Source organism: Agelaius tricolor, unplaced genomic scaffold, assembly GCF_023055355.1.
Source record: "Agelaius tricolor isolate 1412-34295 unplaced genomic scaffold, bAgeTri1.0.p SCAF_4, whole genome shotgun sequence".
Taxonomy (NCBI): domain Eukaryota; kingdom Metazoa; phylum Chordata; class Aves; order Passeriformes; family Icteridae; genus Agelaius; species Agelaius tricolor.
Window position 1 is genome coordinate 14,871,882 of NW_027269264.1, and position 7,632 is coordinate 14,879,513.

Consider the following 7,632-nt stretch of genomic DNA (forward strand, 5'->3'; position numbering starts at 1 on the left):
CCCATGCTCACATGGCCCTGCTGTTTGGAGAGCTATAGGGCTGTGAATTAGTGCATCTGCACTGTTTATCCACCTTGAGGAACTGACATGATGGAAGAGCACAGCTCTGGTGCACTCTGGAGGTATGTCTCTGCCAAGGGACCACTCCTCATGTCAAGAAGTATGGAACAGGTTAAGTGACCACATTTTCATCCTCAAATACTCTTTGTAGGAGCTGGGATCATAGAATCACAAAATTATATGGATTGGAAGGGACCTTAAAGATCATATAGTTCCATGCCCCTGCCAGGGCCAGGGCCAGCTTCCATCCAGTGGCAAAATGGTTTGACCAAAGCACAGACTAACCTGTCATGAAGAGCAGATTGCTAGCATCAGGTCTATGTGGAAACAGGTGGAAAGGAGTACTTTTTTTGGAGAGTGTAAGAGGAAATGATTAAACAACACAGCTCTTGAATGTAAGAGGAGATGCAAGAAAGAAATGCTCATTGGCATAATGAAGGAGAACACTTTTGCCCTCAAGAGCTCTACAAATGAAGGAAACAGCTTGGACCTAGATTCATCATGACCAGGACAGCAGACATAATAATTTGTTTGCTTAATAACTTTAAAAGTTCAATTTAATCTTATTTTCTCATGATTTCCTGCTCATGATCCTACTATCCGTTAGGTATACCTCTGACTCAGTAAAATAGTATTGCCATTGCAGAAATATTTAAGAAACATCATTCTTTCCCTTCAGGTTCAGACGGTTAAAATTGCCTCTAAACAAAATGTAAATGTACCCTTCAGTCTTGGCCAGGAGATTTGGTCCGTTTAGTAAAATACAGATTCTTATCACTCTGTTTAAGCGTGGATAATCTGCATTCTCTCTGCAAAAATCCCAGTTCCTGCTAGGATCTAGGATTTGTTCCCCTCCCTGTGGACAGTGATGGACACTGCACCTATTATTTTTGCAGGGCAGAAGTGTGCCTTTTGGTGAATAACAAACCCAAAAAGAATCCCATCTGTTCATTTTTTTAATCCATCACTCTATTAATAGCGCTAAAGGAAACATTTTCCTGGTGGTTACGAAAAGAGGTTTTAAACTTTACAGGGAACACAAAATAGCTCCATTTCATTTTCCAGTAAACAGAAAGCATTTCAAATTCTAAGTTCACTGGAATTGTCAGTCATGTCTTTTCTGCTCTTTGAGTCTGCATGCATTAACATGGACAGCAGTATCTCCTTGTTATTCCCCTCTTCCTTGTCTCCCTGTGTGCCAAGGGTTGACAGGAGCCAGAAAACAGGGCTCAAGAATGAAACTTGGTCCTTTGGTGCCAGCAAGGCTCTGAAAATACAAAAGAAGACCCTGATACAAGTGTCTTAAACTGTGTAGCATGTGTATTGCCAAGGAAACAGCCAAGTCCCATGGGAATAACTATGAACAAAAACAGAGTCTGGCCTAATTTATGTCAATCTGTACATGAATGTTTGCTCCAAGAATAACAAGAGCAAGACAGCAAATCTTTCAAGCAGTTACATCAATTTCCTGCAATAATCTGAAGATCTGAATGCTGTGGTTACAACATAAGAACCCAACAGCAAACTTAACAGCAGACCCACCCCCTGTTAAGAAACAGGCTGTCTTGACAACTACAAATCTCTCTGAGGCAAGGTAAAGAGAGGCAGCACCTCATTCGCCAGGTCAACTACCCCCTCGGAAACATTGGGACATGCTACTGTCACAGATAGAAAACTCACCCTGCAAATGCAGGATGAAGACATTGGTGCTCTCTGCTGCTGCAGTGTATGAGTGTATGAGCTCAGTTCTATGAAAATCCTTATCACCATGAAAATCCTCAGCCACATCTCTTGCTGCAGCCCACTGCAATTCAGCAGATTTTCCTTGTGCTAGGTGAAGGACACACGCACATTTACAATAGCTCAAGCCTGACAGTTTTTAAGTATGTTTTTTAACGATGCATTTCAGCTGATATGTTCTTAGGCCTGGCTGACTGTTTCATTGCATAAATGTTTATGTGAGCAGAAGAGTGGGAACTGGAATACTAGGGTGGGAGTTTCCCTTTGAGCACCAATGTGGGCATACACAAGTTTAAGTTTAAAGTGATAGAAAACCACTGTGGTTTTGGTTTTTTTTTTTTTTTTTTTTAGGGAAAGCAACACATAGAAAAGAAGACATCCTCTTACTATATATAACCTTGAAAATCAGACCATGTCCCTGAGGTTCCTAAATGAAAACTAAGTTCTTCAGAAAACCACTTCCCGTTTCTTTTCCATTCTCTTCCCTTTAGTAAGCATAACAACAAAACAAAGTAAGATCAAAGCTGAGTCCTTGGCAGTTGGGCAATATTACAACAGAACACAAAACTAAGTAATACAGGTTCCAGCCTTGTTGCCTCTGTGACTGTGATCCTTGTTTGTGGCTTAAGAATCTGGATGCCAGATTTCTGAGGGTTTTAAAGATAAACAATGAAGCGCAGCAAGGAAGTAAACATGCAATAAAGAAAAGCTGTTATGGGTGAAACCTTACCCGATGAATTAGCATAACTAAGAAAATTTATCTCTACCCCTCCTGAAAATACATTTATATTGGTATACAATTATTCTCTGCTGCTGCCTGTCAAAAATGTCAGGATTGAACGTCAAAAAATGACAGAAATGCCTCTCAAAAAAGGCAGCTGGGATGTGGCTTTCTAAGGCAAAGAAATTTTACTGTAAATCTTCCTTTCTTCTTTGGGTGATTGCAGAGTCTGTTTTTTCCTGTAAGATGCTAACATGACTTTGCAAGCTCATTTCTCCAAATCCTTAAGCAAAAATTTGAGTTTATGATTCCAAGTTTCCTTACTCAACAGTGCATGTGAGCAGTTGTTGCTGGCAATGAGGCCTGTGTGGGCTTTCAGTGAAAAGTTCATTAAGTGCTTTTTGGATAGAGATGGATTAATGGACCGAGACTCCAAAGGTGAGTACAGATAAAACAGTTCCTACATTTAGCAAGTCTTTTAAATAAATTCTCACACTTTTCCCTTTGGGTCCCATCCATCTTTTAGGTGCAGGAGAAAGTGATCACATGTACTTGTTGAGATTCTCATTCTTCAAGTCCCCCCAAACCTCAGCTTTGCTCTTCACTGAAGTACCCGTCTAGTTCAGCCTTTCCAGAAAGCTTTATCTGCCAATGAATCTCAGAGCAGACCTCTGCAGTTCCTGACCCATTAGAATCAAACAGCTCCCAACCTACTTACCAATATATTGTTACCTTTGTTTCTTCTTGATAGAAGAAGTGTTTGATACAGTCAGAAAATACTAAAAAGTGGCAAAAAGCTCTATCTTCTGGAATATAGAGAAAATAGAGTTTATCTGTAAATGCATCTGTGAACCATTCTTCCCTTTTCATTGCTAGCACACATTTTGTATAAAACCTACAGGTCTATGCTTTGTCACATGGATAGAAGCACACTGGGCTTTTCAGGTTTTGTGGGGGTTGTTTTTTGGACTGCACAGTGTGACTATGGTGTTTAATGCACAGCCTCTGGATTCTTCATAGCAAGTGGAAAATACCAGGTTTCCATCCACCTTAAAATATTTCCAAACCCTGAGACAAGAGAGCTTGAGATCATCAGATAGTAAAATCCTCATATGAAGGCTTGACCATCCCAACTGCTGATGACAGAAATCTGCAAATCAGTGACAGCCTTAGACATCATTACATATATTTTCTTTCTCTCTTTTTCTTTTTCTTTACTAAGTCCAGAGGGCTTTTTGAACCAGTCTGAAAACTGGCTCAACTCAGGGGAAGCTTCCTGTTATTTTCAAGAGATTTTTTTCCCCCATGATGAAACAGACACGTCCAAAGATGCCCTTCCCATTTCCAGTATTTTTGGATCCGTTCAATTGTGTTATCCTGAGCCGCCCTTCTGTCCTTCTGTACACATGTGGGAAAATAATTACATTTTCAGCACCTTCAGTTGTCAAAAATTGTTTAGGTTTTCTTTAATTCTGCTATGAGAAGCTGGCTTTGTTTGAATGCCACCAGACTTATGCTGAGATCAACAACCACTTGTATATGGATTTCCTCCCCAGTGCTCATTTCTTTTTCTTGAACAAAACAATTCTAAGATTGGAATGTAAAGCACATAAGAAGAGTCAAACTGGATCATACCAAAGACCCATGTCTTGTCCTGATTCCCACCCATGTACAAAGCCACATACTTCAGGATCTGTGCAAGGTCAGAACAGACCTGCAATTATACTGCTCCAGAATATTATCACAGTTGTTAAGTTTTGTTGCTCTGGAAACATCATAAGCCAGAAGCATTTCTCTGTGAATTAACCACCCTCCAGGTGGAACAGGATGAATTGTTTTCCATGAATTTGTCCTGTTTCCTTCTGAAACTGGGTAAAATTAAGCATGCAAAGTTTTTGGAGGAAGGAGGCCCACAGCTCACCCCTATATATTATGTGAAAAGCCATGTCCTTTCCTTTGCTATGAATGTGTAACCCCTTGGTCTAATTTGGGTTTCCTTAATCCTTGTAGTGTGAGAAACATTAATTTCCTTTTTTACTTTCTCTGTTCCTCTCAGGATAGACCTCAGTTGTATTCCTGTCAGTAATCTCTCTGCTTAAACAATCCTACTTCGTTCCACAGCATCAAAATCCCAGCATTATGCACATACAAATAACCACAGGGCCCTAATACCAGTTGGAGATTCTAAAAGCTACAATAGGACAAATACTACAGATGGAAAAACTGACAAAAATCAAAAGGAAATCTGACTAAATAAAATTGAACATTGTTCAAAAATAATATTACAAATAACTGAAGGAAGCAAAAAATATGGAGAGCATGCTTTTCTACAACCTTCCCTTCAATGCAAGGCAAAGATCACTCAGTTACCATTTGCATTTCAAAGACCTATTTTAAGAAAAAATGTGTGAGGATGGCTGCAGATCAGAGAAGACATTGATGTTTTTCTACTTTACCAAAACGTCTGGTCATTGTGACAAAAAATCACCTATGTACAGCTAAGCTTCAATAGAAAAGCTGACACTGTTCTAGGCTGAATGCATCAGCCTTAAGTGTCCCACTTTTCTCATATAGTGCACTATGTGGGATTTGAAGCACCTTGGAAACAGAAAAAAGTGAATCTCATTAATCATAAAATCCTCTTATGACTGGACTGACAGCTACTGTGAGAAATGTCAGCTTCACGCGACACAGACACAGAGAAGAAGCTTGTAATGGAAAATCTGCCTCATCTGTAACTAGAACATCATGAATTAGAGGCAGTAATTGGCCTTACAAGCAGAGAATAATGTCATCATTATTCTTAGTACTTGTCACTTTAAATCATGGTATTAGATGATGGCTCTAAGATGTTCACAGCTAAAAATTTCTGGCTTCAGTCCATGTGAAGAAGTTATCCCCTGTCTGTTTGAAGAGGAAACTGCAAACAGCCACCTCTATATAGGATCTCTATCTGGAGTGCAATTTCACTGTGAGAAGCTGGCATGCTCTAACTATGGCTAAGCATACTATGAAGTCAACATGAAACCCTGTGCACTATGAGTTTTTGATCTTTTAAAGGATGATAACCTTAATTTTCCAGTTAGATTTTTACACACTGAGAATAGGCCCTATTACCTGGAAGAACAGAAAATCTATCCAATCAAACAAAATTTTCTTTGTACAAGACCAACACTTCAAATAATTCAAATTCTTAACCTGACAGGAGGAAAAGTGAAGAAGCGCTTAAATTAAACTTTGTTAGCATCTCCAGTATTTCTACTGTGTGAAGCCTTCTACATCTGTGGCACCTGAGCTGCTCCAAACTCTGTAAACTGAAAAAGCTTATGTTATATTTTTTTATTTCATAAGAACATACACTAGTGATACAGGAACTGTTAAGTGAACTCACAAGGCCTGTTTACAGCAGCATTCATATTAAATGAGCATACATTTCTTCTTGCACAGGAATATACTCTCTGATTTGGTGCAGCAAGGACTTCTGCATTGATACAATACACCAGAAAATGTCTACTTTAGGCAGATGTACACAGCAAATGGCAGGACCTCTAGAGTAAACATAACTCACTTCTGCAGAAAGTGGCTTAAACTCCTGATATTAACTAAGAATTTAGCTACAGAAATCAATCTAATGTTGGCCTCTTGTACAATACTGGATCTCCAGCTGATATCATCCTCACTTTAAAGCTAACTTCTAAACTCTCTGGGCATGTGTCTCAAATTAGTGTATTTTTTCTTTGTTTTTCTCGGACGCCCCTCATTAAACTGGGTCTGGACAAACTATCCAAATACAACTGTTCATCCTGAAAAGAGTCCAGATCCACACAGATACAGGCAGGATGCATTTAAATTTGCCTGAAAAAAAATTAATGGGAATTAACAATATAATTAGACCAGGATAGTGGAAATTTAATTTAGAATAAATTTAGGTGGTCAGAACTAGGGTAGCACTTACCAAATGTTTCCTGTGATGCTTGGATAAATCTTATGTGTCCAGTGGGTGCAAACTTTTTTATCTCTAAAAAAAGATTAAAAAAATGTTTCTTGTGATGCTTGGACAAATCTTATTTGTCCAGTGGATGCAAACTTTTTTATCTCTAAAAAGAGAAAAAAAAATGTTTGCTGTGATGCTTGGACAAATCTTATTTGTCCAGTGGGTGCAAACTTTTTTATCTCTATTCTCCTTACCATCTTTTGTTTGGCCTGGCCCAAAGTACTTCATTTCTGGGTTGCTGGTGTTTTTTTTCTTTAACTATTTCCTGCCCTGTTAGTTTTCAAGTACTTTGGAAATAGATGTCGTCTCTTAGTTAGAGGACTATGTCTGCTATCTTCCTGAGAATCTAAAGCCAATGAACTGAATCATCATGGTTTTCCTGGAATTGCCAGGTACAGAGGATATAGGTAATTCCTTGAACTACCAGCAGGAAATTTGCTGTGTGAATTTTCAAAGATGATGAGAAACATATTACTACTCTCTAGTCTCGTCAGACTAGCCATAATAAATGAGATAATATAGAAAACTATCTTCCACTACTATCTTCTGATAGCATCATTTTTTTTTCTGACAGGAAATAATACCTATTTATTACCAATGGACTATTACCTGACAATCTATGCTCATTTAGTTCAGATGAAGTTTTCCTATGTCCTAACAAGGCCAAACAGCACCTATTTTCAAACTAAGTGATCTTCTTTCAGCAGTGAAGTAGCTGAAATCCAAGCAAGTCTTTACATAAAGAACTGAGAATATAACATAAAAGTGGATGAGAGGATTTAATAACAGTTAGCATCACAGTTACCAAATAATGAGTTCCTTTAAAATCTAATTGTGTTCCATAAATAATAGGGAATAAAAAATGGGTTTGTGTAACTTCCTTGCTTTTGTACTTTAATGGTTTTCCTCGCTGAAATAAAAGGACTCCCCGTCTGATGAAATGTAATTAACCACAAGGAAAATATGTTTTTTTTCAAATTCCAGAGAGTTGCCACTTAAGAGAAAATGAAAAAGACTTCTGGCTAGCATTATAATGAATTTCATTAAAATCAAAGCAAGATAGAGCTTCACTGCACTGTGCTAGAGACCTCATCTCCAAGGCAGGCTCTGGCCAAGC